The following is a 17,627-nucleotide window of genomic DNA, read 5'->3' on the forward strand; positions in this document are numbered from 1 at the left end:
TAATTTGGGTGAAATTGATCATTTTTCACGGTTTTTCTTGTCTGTTTTCTATAATGTTGATGATGCCAAACAACTGAATGCAGGAAAACAAGTACGAAGGTGAGGAAATATCTCTAAAATAAAAAATCGGGGGATCTCATTTTGGGTGAAACAACTTCCTTCCTTCCTTCCTTCTGGCGTAACGTCCCCACTGGGACAGAGCCTGCTTCTCAGCTTAGTGTTCTTGTGAGCACTTCCACAGTTATTAACTAAGAGCTTACTATGCCAATGACCATTTTTGCATGCGTGTATCGTGTGGCAGGTACGATGATACTTTATGCCCTGGGAAGTCGAGAAAATTTCCAACCTGAATAGATCCTCGACCGGTGGGATTCGAACCCACGACCCTCAGCTTGGTCTTGCTGAATAGCTGCGCGTTTACCGCTACGGCTATCTGGGCCCCAACTGAAACAACTCTACATAATAAATTTGTGCTCCCTGATTCCGAATATGCTTGCTCAATTTTTAACAATACCTTTTTATAGAAATAATGAATAGTTAAATTTCAATAATTACGCGGAACATAGGGTATCCCAGAAAGTATGACTGCACCATACTGCTATTTCAAGACTAGTAAAGATAAAAATCTGATTTTTACACATATGATTACTGTACCCAACAAGAGTAGATAGCGATGTTTTATTGAATAATTTAATTATAAATGTGTTGATAACGTAACATTTCTTTGAAGCATCTCTTATCAGTCTTGCACAAATCGCGTCATTTTTAAGCGACTTTGTTTTACAAAATTTATTCTCTGTCAGAAAGTTCGTATAATAAAAATCTAAAAAAATATATTTATCAGTGACGATATGATAATTGATCGGACCATTACTTATTCAAATTGAAATTTTAAACTTAAGCTTGAAAAAATCTAAGTAGATTTACCAGATTTGTTGGTGAAAGGATCTCATAAAAGCTTCCATTCGAATGTACAGTGCATTTACTCAGCATACAGCCGAATAATAAAAGCTTCGCGAATGTTTAAATCTGCACTAAATGTTAGTGGGGAATGCGTCGATAGACGAGGGGTGTGTAGATGAGTCGAATCATGCTCAAAACTGCAATGCTTACTGCGATTCATTTCATCTGTGCGGGGATTGCTCGCTGCGCGTTTTTTCCACGAAGCAATCCAAATTTTTAAATTTCCCTGCAATATTACCCAGACAACCAGAAGTCACATTGAAGTTCACGTTATAACTCGTTTATTCATACAAATTACATCAAACTCGCAAAACACGGTGGATAATATCGTCAGATTGATGAGTTTCCTCGCATTAAACGCTTTTTTCTGAGTTCATTAATTTTGTACATTTTGTTTCGTCCCGGGCACTCGTACAAAGTAGGTCGAATCAATCCGTTACAGTTGTCAAATCAACATTTGTTATCATAAGTTAAGCCGCATGAGATCACAGTTTAACTGGGTAGAAAATTTATACACTGGCTTGTATGCTATTAATCATCAAATAAAATATGCACGTATATTGCCTCAACTTTTGTACGTAGAAGGCCTTTTCGCGACATCTTATAAGTGAAATGTAGCACATACAAAGCCTCCAGGTGATTTCGTTATACGTACTTTTGGGTTCTCTGGGTTATCCATAGTCCATTTTCCTGAGTGTAGTTTGTTTGGCCCAATGCCACCCCCTCGAAGGGGTGAGTTTGGGCCAATTCTCATACATTTCCTATTTAAAAGAAAATAATCAAATTTCAATTATTTGTTCAGCATTTGAAACGTATTCTCATACTTAGCCGAACATATCAAATCCAATTGCGAAAGTTGTTTAAAAATAAATGAGGACTTACGCATTTTTGGCCAAATCTCACCCCCTACGACGGTACATACAAAGTTATTTTCAAATTTCAATAATGCCGAAGGTAAAAAATTTCACCGTGAATTGAACTATTCGCTGACACAACTGAATGGCTCAATATGGTTGTGATCTGTAAAGGTTGCTGCTCTGAACGCTCTATCACGAAGTTATTAACTAGAGAATGAATGCTAACATTGAAAAAATCCCATTACGATGTTTTTGTCTATGAATAGCATTCTCCGAATATGGTTCGATCGGCTCATTTGGATCAAAATCCAAGCATTTGCCAGTAAAATTTATCTACGTTCATATTATTCTCAGTGTATGAGAAAATTAAGAATAGACCCTTTGCAAATCAATTTACTTATGACTTGACACAAATACATCATCCTGAGATTGCCTGTAGATCAACAGGAGTGTTGCCAAAATAGTAAACCCATTAACCCTCTAATACCCAAATTTTTATTTTCGATCAAAATGTCATTTTCAGTTATCTAAAATCGTTTTGGGCAATGACTTATTTATATTTGCAAATCTAGGAATTTCGGTTTTTGATTTTTATAATTTTTATTTTTGGGACAGAGCCGGCTTCTCAGCTCAGTATTCTTATGAGCACTTCCACAGTTATAAAATGAGAGCTTTATTTGCCAAAGTTGCCATTTTCGCATTCGTATGTCGTGTAGCAGGTACGATGATACCTTGTGCCCAGGGAAGTCAAGGGAATTTCCATTACGAAAAGATCTGGGACCGACCGGAAATCGAACCCAGACACCTTCAGCATGGCTTTGCATACCATAGTCGCTGAACTTAACCAAACCGCTGAGGAAGGCCCCCTGTTCCAGTGACAAAAATTGATTGCCAAGGAAAGCAAAGTGCAATAATTTGAATTTGTGATTTGAAGCATACAAATTAAGTATTTTCGAGTACTTTATAGACAAATCAAAAGTTAAATAGTGCATAAGTGATCGGTGCGTAGCTTTTGTGACATGTTGGTATTGGAGCGGAGAATTAGACCTTTCAAAATGGTGAGTTTTTTTTAAGCCGTTCTTGTGTTGTTTCATTTGGCAGCTCACGAATGACGATAATTTTGTAATCATTTATTTCATTTTATAAAAAAACCCATGTTGCATAATATTTTTGTGAAAGATGAGATTTACTTTGAAGATTACAGCTCAAGGAATAAGTTGAGTACATTGAAGGTTCCGTAGATAAATTTTAACAAGGACGATAAGTTAGTGCTGCCGAAAATACCCTCAGGGTGCCGAAGCCATAATTTACCCTACTGGTTTGCTCTGAAAGCTTTTCCAATATTTTGTATTTCATGTGTCAATAGAGGTATTTTTCATTTTATTGATAGGGGATGGTACACAAATCATGTCACGCTAAATTTCGACTTTTTTGACCACCTCCCCCCCCCTTTATCACGTTTTTTGTATGAGTCCTTCGAAAATATTGTAAGGTTTGTCACGCTAGGCTTGACTCCCTCTCCCCCCCTTTGGAGCGTGAAGTAATTTGTGCATGACCCCTAGATAAAAAATGTTTGTTACAGTTGGTCAATCCCAAAGCCTGATTGAGAAATACTGAGTTGTTACTACGCATGAATGTCCATGGGGATTTTCTTGAATCTCCAAAAAATAATCTAACTAAATCGGCATTTTTCGTAGTTTCTAAAAATGTTGTAAGCGACTCATAGCAAAAATCTTTTTTTTTTCAGTTCTCGTTGCAGTGTATTGTATTATAATGTACGGCTCGTTCAGAAAAATTATTATTTTGCATAAATAACTATTTTGAGCAAACAAAACGTTTCAGCAGTGATCAAAGTTTGTTCAATCTACGGTTACGAACAAGGAAGCTATACACTACAGGAGAGCGAAAGCGAAGGAGAGAATACAACTGAGAACCTCTGACCAATGGGAGAAGATTCGCATGAGCATAACGGAAGTTCCGGAGAGTGAGAGAAACATAATCGTTCAGTCGGTTGTATGTATTTTATGCTCTGTGTTTGTTTACTGCTTCTTGACGCTATGTTGCTCTCGTTCCATACGTGCCTATATTCATGTTGACCGTCCACATCGTCCTCGTTTCATTCATTGATTTTTCGAACGAGAGAAGGAGAGCGATGGGTGTTTTGATTTCCGGGAGGCGTTATGCTTCGGTTGACCACCGCGTGCGGCGTTATGTTCTTATGCTGATGCTTCGCTCTCGCTATGCTGATGCCAACTCAAGAATGTTGGCGCCTGATTGATCTCATTTCGGTTGTTTTTGAACCACAACGAATACCAACCCGTGCTCGGGATCGACGGATACGACCACCTCATTATGTCGGGTTTTCGCACTCAGCAGAAGAAATTCGTCCGTTACGTCCGCGAGACTTATCAATCCACACGCTTTGTCGAACAGACTCGCATAGAGTCCCGCCTGTTGGATGCAAACTTCCCTATCGGAGAACGTGCTTCGCAGCGGAATTCCAACCCGATTAAGAATAATTACGTCTTTGACGAGCTTGGTTTTGCAAATTCTTTCGAAACAGACGTCCAAGTAGCGTTGGAAGTAGGTTTTAGTTTCCGGCTCCGAGTCCGATTCCTAGAATTGGGTGGTTTCAGTTACTAAGGATCGAGAGAATTCCCTAAAGTCACGATCTTACCATTCCAAATGCTTCCAACTGACTGATGACTGCCGGAAGGATTATGTTACGGTTGTGCCTATTTGTAGCTTTCTGACTCTAGCATAAATTATGGACACCCATTATTCGGTTACAGACAAGTTAAAGCATATTCCTATTTGTTGGGCAACGCCCACCGCAATATTAGCGGAACCAAAAGTTAACGAGTTATCGACACTTTACGGAAGGAGTCAAATCAAAGGGTTATCGAAATGATTTGTTCTGCCTACATCGACGATGATGTGAACGTAAATCAGTAGTAATAAAATAGGCAAGCGGATAGACTAATGTTGAATATGCATATCGTCTATTCCTTTGCGTTCCGTTTAGGAATAGGGGAGCGAAACAGTTTGAATGGTTGCGTCCGCCTGGAAGTGAATTCAGGGTGGTTTAATTGCATAAACACCAAACTTGTGTTCTTTTGGGGTTGATAAGTATCGTTTTTTTTCACTACTTGGCACTACGTTCTCATTGAAGATTAGCATGGCTACAACATAGTGGATTTCTAAGTCTTACAATGTATATTTGTTTACTTATGTAACAAGCCGTATTGTGCATTAAAAGCCGTATTGTGCATTAAATTAAATTAAAACGATCATGTTGGATTACCAAATTTTCTTGAATCAAAGCATGAACATATTAACCAGCTGCTTCAGTACGCAGCGTACCTCCGTGTTGTGTGTACACGAATACTCTGCTCTTCGAACTACCTAAAGCAATAAAACAGTATACTTTTCAGTGCTAAAATTAAAAACGGTACTTTTCAGTGCTACTAAAACAGTCCTTTTGATACTATTTTCTACTACGATCCTTGTTAGGACCCGTGCCTTCGATTTTTCGTTGGACCCGTTGGCGAAAGCGAGCGGTGGTAATCCTTCTTGGACACCGTCTTGGGAAAAAACCTCTTAGGAGGTCTCGTCTTCTTTCGTTTATTCACTAAACATGGTAGCAACTACAAACAAAAGGAAGGGTGAATCTCTGAATTCACAATTTCCTTCCAAAAAAGTGGATTTTAAAACTGTCACTACACGTGGCAAGAATGGAAGAAAGGACGTTTCCCCGGAATGCGAACTTTCTTCCAAGGGTGAAATGAATAATTGTATCGAAATGAGCAATCAGTTCGATGCTCTAGACAAATTTTCCGAACACCAAATCGAAGCAGCCTCTAGCCCAGGCTCTTTGATTCAAGTGAGGAAGCAAAGAGTGCCGCCTATCGTGGTCAGTTGTTCCGAATTTGGGGGATTTAGGCAGGAGATCTTGAACTCCATTAGGGGAATCAAGGTTTCCTTCCAAATCGCAAAGAAAGGAGACTGTCGCGTTTTGCCGGAAACTCTTAAAGATCGTGAACTTCTTCTCAAACATCTTGAAGAGGAGAAGCACAAATTTTTTACTTATGACGACAAAACTGAACGTTTGTTCAAAGTTGTCTTGAAAGGTCTCTCAAGTGACTATAAATCACCTGAAGAGATCAAAAATGGAATAAATGATTTACTTGGATTTTCCCCAGTCCAAGTAATCATTATGAAAAAGAGAACCCAATCTGGCATTGTTCGGAAAGGGCTTTCTCAAGAATATTATTTAGTTCACTTTAACAAAAAAGAACTAAATAATATTAAAGCTTTAGAAAAAGCAAGACTTATGTTCGATGTCCGTGTGACATGGGAACATTTCCAGAAACCTGGAGGAAATTACCAGAACCCTACTCAGTGCCGTCGGTGCCAAAAGTGGGGTCATGGTACAAAAAATTGTCGCATGGATGCTAAATGCATGATTTGCGGAGGTTCTTCTCACGCTAAGGACGACTGTCCAGTGAAGGAAGATACCACCAAATTCATATGCTGTAATTGCGGGGCTAACCATAAGTCCAATTTTTGGAATTGTCCTTCACGTAAAAGGGTCATTGAGGCTCGTGCCAGGCAGATGAAAGATAATATCCGTTACGATAACGGTCGTTTCCGGAATTTGCCTGGTAGAGTATCGAACAATGCTCATTTTTCAGTTAACGATCGCTTGATCATGAATCATACCCATCAGGAAGATCATAATCATGCTTATTCACAAACTAATTTTAATCCGTCGGGTAGCCATTCGAATCTTTCAATTTCGAATGTATCTACCCACGGTAAATCCTTTGCCGATATCGTAGCAGGAAATTCGAACTCCTCCTCTGTTCGATCCATGGGTACCCATTCTAATTGTTTCAAATCAGATGGAAAAAACCCTACCCTACCCTACCCTAACTCCGCTTCTTCGTCTACCGGAAATTCCAATGGGAAATCACATGACATGTCTGCCTCTGATTTTAATTTTCTAACTGAACAATTGAATCTAATGATTGATGCAATGTTCAAAGCCACCTCTATGACTGAAGCAGTCCAAGTTGGTGTAAAATTTACAAATCAAATTGTTACTGGATTACGTTTTTCTAATGGATCCAAATAATAATTTAAATATTTTAAATTGGAATGCTCGTTCTCTGAATGGTAAAGAAGATGAGCTGTTCAATTTTCTTACAGTTAATAACGTGCATATAGCAGTTATTACCGAAATGTATTTAAAACCTGGATCTAAACTCAAAAGAGATCCTAATTTTTTTGTTTATCGCAACGATCGACTTGATGGGGGGAGTTGCAATCATCATTCATAGGCGTATAAAACATCAACTGTTTTCATCTTTTGAAACTAAAGTTTTTGAAACTTTAGGTGTTTCTGTTGAAACACAGTTTGGTAAATATACTTTCATAGCTGCCTATTTGCCTTTTCAATGCTCTGGGCAGCAAGTTAATTTGCTCCAAACTGACTTGCGTAAATTGACTCACAATAAGTCAAAATTTTTTGTCATTGGTGACTTTAATGCCAAACATCGGTCATGGAATAATTCTCAAAGTAATTCCAACGGCAGAATTTTATTTGATGAGTGCTCTTCAGGATATTTCTCAATTCAATACCCTGATAGCCCTACATGGTTTTCCTCTTCTAGAAATCCATCTACGATTGACTTGGTCTTAACCGACTCTAGTCATCTTTGTAGCCAATTAGTTACTCATGCTGATTTTGATTCTGATCATGTCCCTGTTACATTTCAAATATCCCATGAAGCGATTCTCAATCTAATGACTCTAATCTTGATGTTAACATTCATTTACAGATAAAACTAGATATTGTCAATGCTCTAGAAATTGTTGAAGCCAGGAGCATTGCGATTCCAAAATGTGAAGTAAAATTTGAATCCGTGATTATAAAGATGATCTTAAACTATTGATCTGTTTTAAAAACGTGAGGAGAAGGCTTTTCCAACGCACTCACGATCCTGCTATGAAAATTATATGGCAGGATTTGCAGAAAGAAACGTTTCTCGCAATTAAGAAACAAAAAATGTGAAAATAAAATTTCTCCATTGGACCCTGTCTCTAAGCCCTTTTGGAAATTATCTAAAATTTTGAAAAAAAAAAAACCTCAGAAGCCAATACCGGCATTGAAAGAGGAATACAAATTATTATTAACTAATCACGAAAAAGCTCAAAAACTGAATGCTCGCACAATTTTTATTTAGGACTTACTAGTCGAATTGAAAATCAAGTTACTCAGGACTTGGAAAATATTCGCAATCAAGAGAACGTTTTCGAAAATTCCTGGGAGATCGATTTGAAAGTAGTGAGAACTTTTATTAAAAATTCAAAACTATGAAAGCTCCTGGTGATGATGGAATTTTCTACATCCCCATCAAGAAACTTCCAGAAAGTAGCTTATCATTCTTAGTTGATATATTTAACAAATGTTTTCAATTAGCATATTTTCCTGACAATTGGAAAAATGCTAAGGTTGTACACATTAAAAATAAACAATGAACAATTTGGATTCCGCCATGGACATTCGACCACTCATCAACTTTTACGTGTAACAAATTTAATTTGTTCCAACAAATCTGAAGGTTGTTCCACTGGTCTTGCTCTTCTAGACATAGAAAAATCATTCGACAGTGTTTGGCATGAAGGTTTGATCGTAAAATTAAAGAAACTTTAATTTTCCAACATACATTGTTAGAATAATTCAAAGTTATCTGTCAAATCGTACACTTCGACTTCAGGTTATTATTATTATTATTATTATCTTTATTTAAAAGATTTTCAGCCCTAGGCTGGTTCATCTCAAAAGACTTTAGGTTAATTATCAGAACTCCAGGTCTGAAAGACTTCATGTAAGAGCTGGTGTTCCTCAAGGCAGCATTTTGGGACAATTATTATACAATATTTTCACATCTGAATTACCTGAGTTACCTCAGGGATGTCAAAATTCCTTGTTTGCGGATGACACAGGCCTCTCTGCCAAAGAACGAAGCCTGCGTGTCATCTGTAGTCGATTGCAAATAAGTTTGGATATTTTTTCTACATATTTGCAAAAATGGAATGGAAGATTTCTCCTAATGCTTCCAAAAATCAATCCTCTATCGATTCACACCGACAGACTTGTCAAAATGCTTTTGGAAACGTTTTAAAAACGCTGCGAACATACCTTGTCAGTGTGACTATTGTCGGCAGCCTCATTCTCTTCGGCAACTTTTCCATAACAACTGCTGGTGAATCTTTTCGGCAGCTCCAAATCAGTCGCATTTTGAGGCGTGCTGATTTGAATTGAGGACATCTCCGGCGATATCGTTTGTCTAATCTCGAAAATCTTGCCAGCGGGAAGCAGGCAGAACAAAGAACCATCTGAATGTTTCCACTGATGTGTTTTGATAGAAAAATACTGTGTAGGGCAGTGATTCCCAAAGTGGGCGAATTTGCCCCCCTGGGATTTTTAGGTCAAAGGGGGCGAAAATTTGTAAAACTAAATTTGGGGGGCGAAAATACTAGAAAGGGGGCGAAAGTGGGAGCAATTGAAAAAATAGAATCAAAGTTTGTAAGAGCATATACATCTGAAGAAGAATTTATTTGGCACCTTACTATTTCATCAGTTCTTTACTCTAAACGCGCTCGCTTTTGAATTATGATAGAAATTTGACGATTGTCATTGAGATCTGAATGGTTTTTGCTAAAAATAATATTTAATGCAAGTAGAAACTTTTGGCGATGTTTGAAATTTATTTCTAAGGTCAAAGTAAAGTTTGGTGACTATTTACTAGCAGATCTTTAGAATAAGGCTGATTTTTCACACATTTGATAAACTACTCATTTTGATATTTTGTTTTCCCGCATACTAATCAGTTTTTTTTTATTACAAATCAATTTATAAAAAAATGTGACTTTGATAGACGAAAATCGGATTCCAAAGATAAAATCACTGAATCCCATATACAAATCACCCTACTTAGTAGGAGTGAATGACATAATATTGCATGGATCAAAGCTTTAACAAAATCTAAATTAAACGATATATTTAAGTGAAAGAAGAGTTGTAAAAAGTCTGGTTTTTTCTTATATTTTGTATATAGGTTGGACTGTTTCCAGAACAGACGATAAAGTATTGCCCAATTTTCTATAAATTTGTTTCGAGAACTTAAGGAACATTAAAAAAAGAAAAAAAAAGCAGAAAGGGAGCTGAACATTTTTCGATGATCGTACATAAGCCAGGATAGATTTGTTGATACAAAAACAATTGATGCATATGATAGATATGACTCTTTTACTGATACACAAGTAGAAGACACTCTTTTTGGGGTATTTTTATAGTAGCATTATGATTGACTGCTATACCCCTTAAATTTAACCAATTTTTGGTATACTCATGATAAAATATTGATCAATACTAGCGTACAACGTAAGTTTAATGCTTAATACAAATGATGAAATTTCATATCAAGGGGGCGATTCCAAAAAATATTGGTCTCAAGGGGGCGAAAGTCAAAAAAGTTTGGGAAACACTGGTGTAGGGTATACCAAGTTACCAGGGTTATAACCAATATATTTTGGACCTCTATATATTTTGGACCCCCTGGGCCGTTTTCCTACAAATTTCCTAGATTAAATCAAAAGGCCAACTCAATTCACAAGTCATTTAGAAAGGTAGGACTATTTCGCACTTGCATCAACCGTGTGTACATGAAAAATGTATTTATTTTATCTGAAATTAATTAAAATCAATCGGTCCATCCATGCAACCGTTACAACACGTTGCACACATAAATTGAAGCCATCAGAAATTTTTCAAATGTAAACAAAAACTTTTTTCAAATTTCGGGACTAACAGCGTAAAGTTTTCTCGCTTATCCATTGTCAATCGATTAATTAGACTATGGGCAAGCATATTATACAACAAGTATCGTGGACTTTGTCCCCAATCGATAATAAATGTCCAAAATATATACTTTGAGGGTCCAAAATGTATTGGTGTGTCCAAAATAATGAAAAACAGTGCTTCACAGTTCTATTATTTTCGACGTATTTTGGATCCTACATGACCGTGTGGGCATTTTTATCTCGTAAAGGAAGTTTTTCTCTACATTGTAGCATGTTTTTTGATTTGTGTGCAATTAGTTAATTGTGACAAACAACCAAAATCACTTCCTTAGGGGGTCCAAAATACAACTGTTACCCTATTTGGCGTTTGAAATTTGGTTGCCGATAATAGTCGAATGGTGCCGAAGCCGTAAGTCTCCCTATGTAACATTTTGTTTGTAAAAACATTTCACTAGATTTGAATGAAATTGAAGAAAATTTTCTCTGTGAAATATATTGTTCTTCTATGCCCTCTTGTGCCATGTTTTTTGCAAACCTAAGCGACTGTGAGATAAATATGCATAGGACGGCAGAATAATAGGTTGCAAGTTGGGACAATGGAAATTCGCAGTATTTTTTTTTAATTTCACGGCTGACGAAGGTAACTAAACTAAAATTTCACGGTTTTGTCGAGGCCCCATACTTTAGCACTACAGTACATATTTTCAGTGAAAATACATTTCAAATGTGTAATCTCAGCGGTGTGTTAATAATTGTAATTTGTGTTTTACAAATCAAGATGATAAGTTTATTATCAGAGTAGCAATTGAAAATTTAAATCATAACATGCAATCAGAAGAAAGTCAAGATAAACTAAAAGATACGAAAATTGTTGGAGGAACCTTGACTCAAAAATAAATAAACCATTTTCATAGGCAACAAACTGAAAAAAATGCGTTCTTCATATGAATTAAAATGATCAAACGAATTTCGCGTGGCTTCCGCGAAATCGCGTATTTCCATTGTCCCTAGTTGTAAGTGTCCTGAAAAGCAGCACTTTTTCTAAATACGGTTTTATATGTATAGAACGATTTCTCCCATAAATATAGTTTTATTCTTCAATTAAAAAAAAAAACCATAACGTTTACACAAACACAATAAAGACACGGACAAGGACATTTCATCACGATATAATCCAGAAGGAGAATCTACTAGGAAAACATGTACTCAAATAAATTTTAAGAGCCAATTGCTGAATTGATTTGACTAATTGATTGTTCATTGAAAGTTTATATAAATAATAATTCATGAAAATTAGTTAAAAAAACTAAAATATTTTATTTATAAAGCTACACTGTTACATTAAAACTGGCGTAAACTTTATTCTAAAAGAAAAAACGTTCAATGGAAAATCCCACACCTATTAGCATTAACGAAACGATTTAGGACTTATAATGCAATAACACCTGTTATCTTATGTAATATCATAAGGACGAATTATAAAAATATCTAAAACCTCAAAACACAATGAAAACCAACACTGAAAATAAGACATTTTATTTATTTCCCCCCAGCTGTTGGGTTCTCGGCGAATCAGTTTAAGTGTGTACTTACTTACTTACTAACTAACTAACTAACTAACTAACTGTGCAGCTTCTTCGTTGACAGTTCTAGTGATTCTAATTAGCACGAGGAGCACGGCCTGCTCAGTGACATGAAGATCTACCACATCTTCCTTTGTTTAACACAAGTCGTGCTTTTTCCGTTAGGATTACAGCAATTTATTTAACAAACAATATTTATTAAAACTACGTTCCACCTACTGTCGGACGGTGTTTACAATATTGATGAATTGTGTTAAATATCTTTTGCATCACGTGGCCTACAGAATCGATTTCATCGATAAGCAATTCAAGTAGCTTACTAAACTGTTGAACCAACACATTTTCTTAAATTTTCATGTTTATGTTTTTGGACCCAAATCGATTGCACCGCTGCTACGGATGGGTTTCCTAGGCCAAACCGTTCTGATTATATATGTCTTTGCAACGACTCGTGAGCCGAATACTACGATTTGTATCCATCGCCCTTATAGGCGAGCAATAGACTTTCCGCCGGACCCAACAGTTCGAAGCTGTTGCTTCGGCTGCTCCCTTCTAAAACGAGCATTTTAGATTCCACCGAGCCAAACAGATCGTATCCGTTGCTATGGCTACTGCTCCCTTCTAAGGCAAGCATTTCCGCCGGACCCGACAGTTCGAAACTGTCGCTGCGGCAGCTCCCTTCTAAGGCGAGCATTTCAATATTGACCGGACTCAACGGATCGTATCCGCTCAGGTTGCCCCCTTCTAAGGCGAGCATTCTGTTTCCTTTTCCGCCGAACCCGACAGTTCGTAACTGCCGCTACGGCTGCTCCCTTCTAAGGTGAGCCATTTATTTCCTTAAGCTTCCTTTTAAGGAAAACTTATTTTTCAACAGCCTCACCCGACGGATCGAATCCGCCGCTTAGGCAACTTCCCTTCTAAGGTGAAGTTTTTTTTTTTGAGAACTTACATACAGCGCATTTGTTTTATGGTGCAAGCGTCCGATTAGAATCTGGTGTCGTTAAATGGAGGATTTCTTTTTTGCAATATACTTTGAAATGCTTCAGAATGCTGCTGTTTTCTTCACTTCCTTCCTTCCTTGCTGTGTGAACCAAGATATCCAAATTTGAGGGCTATCGCAAACGAACTGGGTTCACTCGTCGCCAATGTGCAGCTTCTTCGTTGACAGTTCTAGTGATTCAAATTAGCACGAGGAGCACGGCCTGCTCAGTGACATGAAGATCTACCACACTAACTACACGCAAACAAATTTTGTTGTATAATCTACCATGGATTCGGTAGAATTAAGAACTGCACCAACGATTTTTAACCGACTACAAAAATCTGTTAAGTTTACTATAATCTGGTGAAAATCACTGAGCAGTGCAGTAAATTTGACTATGTCCATAGTAACATCCACTACAAAGCATTGTACAGTGGGATTCCGTTTTTGGCACGCTCCGTTTTTGGCACCCCCCGATTTTGGCAACAAAATGGATCCGTATGTGGCAACATTTTTCATTATCATTAAAATTTGTATTTTTCTGTAAATATTATTGTGTCGTTTGTTTTAGTCATTTGAAAAGCAATTCAGCTTCACGCTTACCGCATTCCAGAGTTCAATTTTCGCCGATATTTCTCAGAATGTCACCAACTTCTAGGAGCACCGTATGAGCTTATTTAATTCTAGATGGCCGTATAGTCGTACCGTTTCATGAAGTCATTAATGTCTATGGGTATCTACTAGTACCAACTAGAGTTCCAACATCTTTTCTCAGGCATTCACGCTTTATGACCAGCCCACTTGAGTATGCCGGTAGACAATTGTAATTAGTAAAAGTCAGTTTTGTTCAGATTTGGAACAGCTTTTCTTAACAAAGCAACATTGACATAAGAGGTACAAACAGTCTAAAAACATACAGAGTTTTCAACTACAATTTCGTTTCGTCATTTCAGCTCACTGTTCTTTTTATTGTAGAATCACATGCATTGCTTATGTATAACATACCATAGCAAAAGAAGCAAATCAATTTTTTTCCAGAAACGATCCAAAAGTGTATTCCAGTATTATTCATCCTGGAGTATACTACGTGCCATATCAAGATTTAATTCAAGTATGCTTGCCGCATAAAATTATCAAAATGTTCCTTGCGAGTGACCCCTGGCTGGGTCTAGGGGTTATCTAACTGGATTCTGGAGAATCCTTACGTTTTTTGACTCTTATGTTTTTAATATGAGCTTCTGAGAATTTTCAGCGAATTTTTTGAAATACTGAGCGAAATTTGGGAATTCTCATCGGATATTACTTAGGGGTTCCTTGCTGAAACTTGAGAATGTATATTGTGGATGCTGTGCAAAATTTGTCGATTCCTTGTAAACTCTTAAGATTTCTAAGGCAGTCTGTGAATGTTTAGAGCAATACTGCGGATTCTTCATTGTATTTTGAATATTTTTGGTAAGATCTTGAAGATTCTGAATAGGTTTCCAGCGGAATGTGGGGATTGCTAGTGGCACTCTGGAAAGTCCTTATGAACTTTTGAGAATTTCTATCGGAAACTTGAGAATTTTCTGCAATATCGCAGCGGAATCTTGAAGGTTTAAGCGCTATCTTCAAAATTATTAGCAAGCTCTTGGGTAGATGTGAATTCCTATCTGGCTCCCAAGTAAGATTCAATTCTAAGCAAGATTTTGTGGATTCCTAGCAAGCTGGTTTAGAATACTAACGGGTTCTATACCATTTTGTAATAATTTTCCATCCATATTTAAAAGACAATATACACCGTCGTAAACCAAAGGCTGCACTTTTTTTTTTTTTCTAATTGTTTATTTATTGGGCTCATACGTGTATAACACTTTACGGAGCCAATTGTCTTTTAAATTATATTGTTTTTATACAATTTAATAAAAAAAAACTATAATAAAACTAACAGATGAGCTAATCAGATATATCGGACTTTGAACCGATAGAAGATAGTCGGGAAGAACTTCTCTGCTTTTTTTCTTTGGATGGTGTTGAACTCCTTGATGCCTTGGCCTCCAAGTCCCGTTTTTTCTGTGGTGTCGTTTCGTCTTCCACTCTAATTTTTGCAATCCCTGCATACTGCGTATATGTTTTTCCATTTGACCTCCAAAATCTTATCGGTACCGGTTCAGGTTTGGGATCCACTACTTCCTCAGCTTCCTGCATTTCCGAACATACTTCTTCCGATTGAATGCTTTCCGTTTCTAATACCTCGATCTCCAAAAGTTCCGTTTCATTTTCCTTATCCACCGTTGTATTCACCTTCACCACTCCAGCATAGGTCCTCTCCTCGTCCACATTAGGGCGTTGAATTTTTTTCCTGGGACAGTCGCTCATTTTGTGTCCTTCTTGGGCACAAATAAAACATTTTTCCTTATTCCCAATGTAAAAGACATTACCTCTCCAATTAAGGAAATAAAGCGCAGGCGGTATCTCATACTTCACGTTCATATACACTCCACGAACGCCGTTGAATATATCCAACCCAAGACCAACAGGGAACTTCTCTCGTACAATTCGTTTCACTTCTCCGTACTTTCCTAGCACCAGCGATATTTCCTTATCGGGTAGCTCCGGTGGCAGTTCACACACCCGAACGTATTGGAAATTGCCCTCCGCGTCTGATGTTTGCACCATCACTGTTGTCCCATTCGCATATTCAAAGCGAAGTGCATGCCCATTGTTTTCCAACGCTTGCTTGAATGCTGTTTGGCTCCTTAATTTCAGGTAAACGCTGTGATTTTCTGCTCGTCTATACAGCGTATCCATTTCGACGATACTGACATCCAAAAATTTCACAAATTTAGCGATCTCTTCATATGATGGCCGTGCAGATCCCGGAGGAAATGCAAACCTCATAGTGTTCTTGATTTCGACCATATCGAAGCACACTTTGAACAGCGGCAAAGAGAGGCTTGTTTTGCTGCAACCATTCGCGACAGCAGATGAAAGCAAACTGAAAGGCTGCACTTATATTATACAACGGACACACGGAACAACTATTTATTGAAGATGAAATTTTTTGTTTGACGAAAAGATTCCTCCGACAGGGGCGAACCTAGGGGCCCAGATAGCCGTAGCGGTAAACGCGCAGCTATTCAGCAAAACCAAGCTGAGGGTCGTTGGTTCGAATCCCACCGGTCGAGGATCTTTTCGGGTTGGAAATTTTCTCGACTTCCCAGGGCATAGAGTATCTTCGTATCTGCCACACGATATACGCATGCATAAATGGTCATTGGCACAGTAAGCTTTCAGTTAATAACTGTGGAAGTGCTCATAAGAACACTAAGCTGAGAAGCAGGCTCTGTTCCAGTGGGGACGTAATGCCAAAAAGAAGAAGGGGCGAACCTCCACGAAATCGAAATCGAACCTACACTCCGTAGTACAATACGCCTAAACGATTGACGCCGCTAACCTCACGGCTACGAAGCCCACATTTCTATGAAAAATCCTTGCTTAGTCAATATTATGTACTAAAAAATATAATAGTTTTATATTAGTACAGCAAATGATTTCAGCTATTTTTGTGTGCTTTTTGACTGAAGTCAGTCATTTGATATCAGATGCCTAACTATGCAAGAAATTTAATTTAAAATAATAATTTTCAAATTATCCAATATTGTCAAATTTGACGCTTGGGATTAAAATAGAAACCGTTTTTTCTTTAAGTTTCTTTAACTAGAATCATTGAGTTTTGTAACACCTAGAACTTTATTTTTTTACGCTTCCAATGATTTTTTTGTATTCTTACACTACTTTGAGGAATTGTTCTATTCCTGACCAAAGGTCACTTATGCGATTATTGTTTTTACTTGACCTAGGTATACAAATAGTATACATAAAGTTTATAAAACATCATTGAAGATATTTCAGCTATAAAAAGTGTGTACAACGCCAATCAAAATAAATATGACGGATCTTAAGATTTATAACACAGTCCTATCCTACGGAAATCCACTTCGAAATGGACCGTTTGGAAGTCTGGTCATCATTTGGTTCCATAATTATGATGGAACAACGTCAAAATGATATATTTGAAAATAAAAAAAATGGGTTCCGATTTTGGCACGGTTCCGTTTTTGGCAACTGAAAATTTCGACTTTGTTGCCAAAAACGGAATCCCACTGTATTTCAATCCGTGACACCCTCCATCCAACACAGTGTGGTCAAAAGTATGATGCTAAACTTATCAAATCAAGAATGTTTCTAGTCAAAAATACTACAACTCTGGTTAAATCAACAGACGAAATTTTCTTGTGTAGTGATGTTGACTATGTTTTGGTAGAGTTAACAGATTAATGTAGTCGGTTGAAAATCGTTGGTGCAGTTCTTAATTTTACCATGGATTCAGTA

This window comes from Aedes aegypti, chromosome 3 (assembly GCF_002204515.2).
Source record: "Aedes aegypti strain LVP_AGWG chromosome 3, AaegL5.0 Primary Assembly, whole genome shotgun sequence".
Taxonomy (NCBI): Eukaryota; Metazoa; Arthropoda; class Insecta; order Diptera; family Culicidae; genus Aedes; species Aedes aegypti.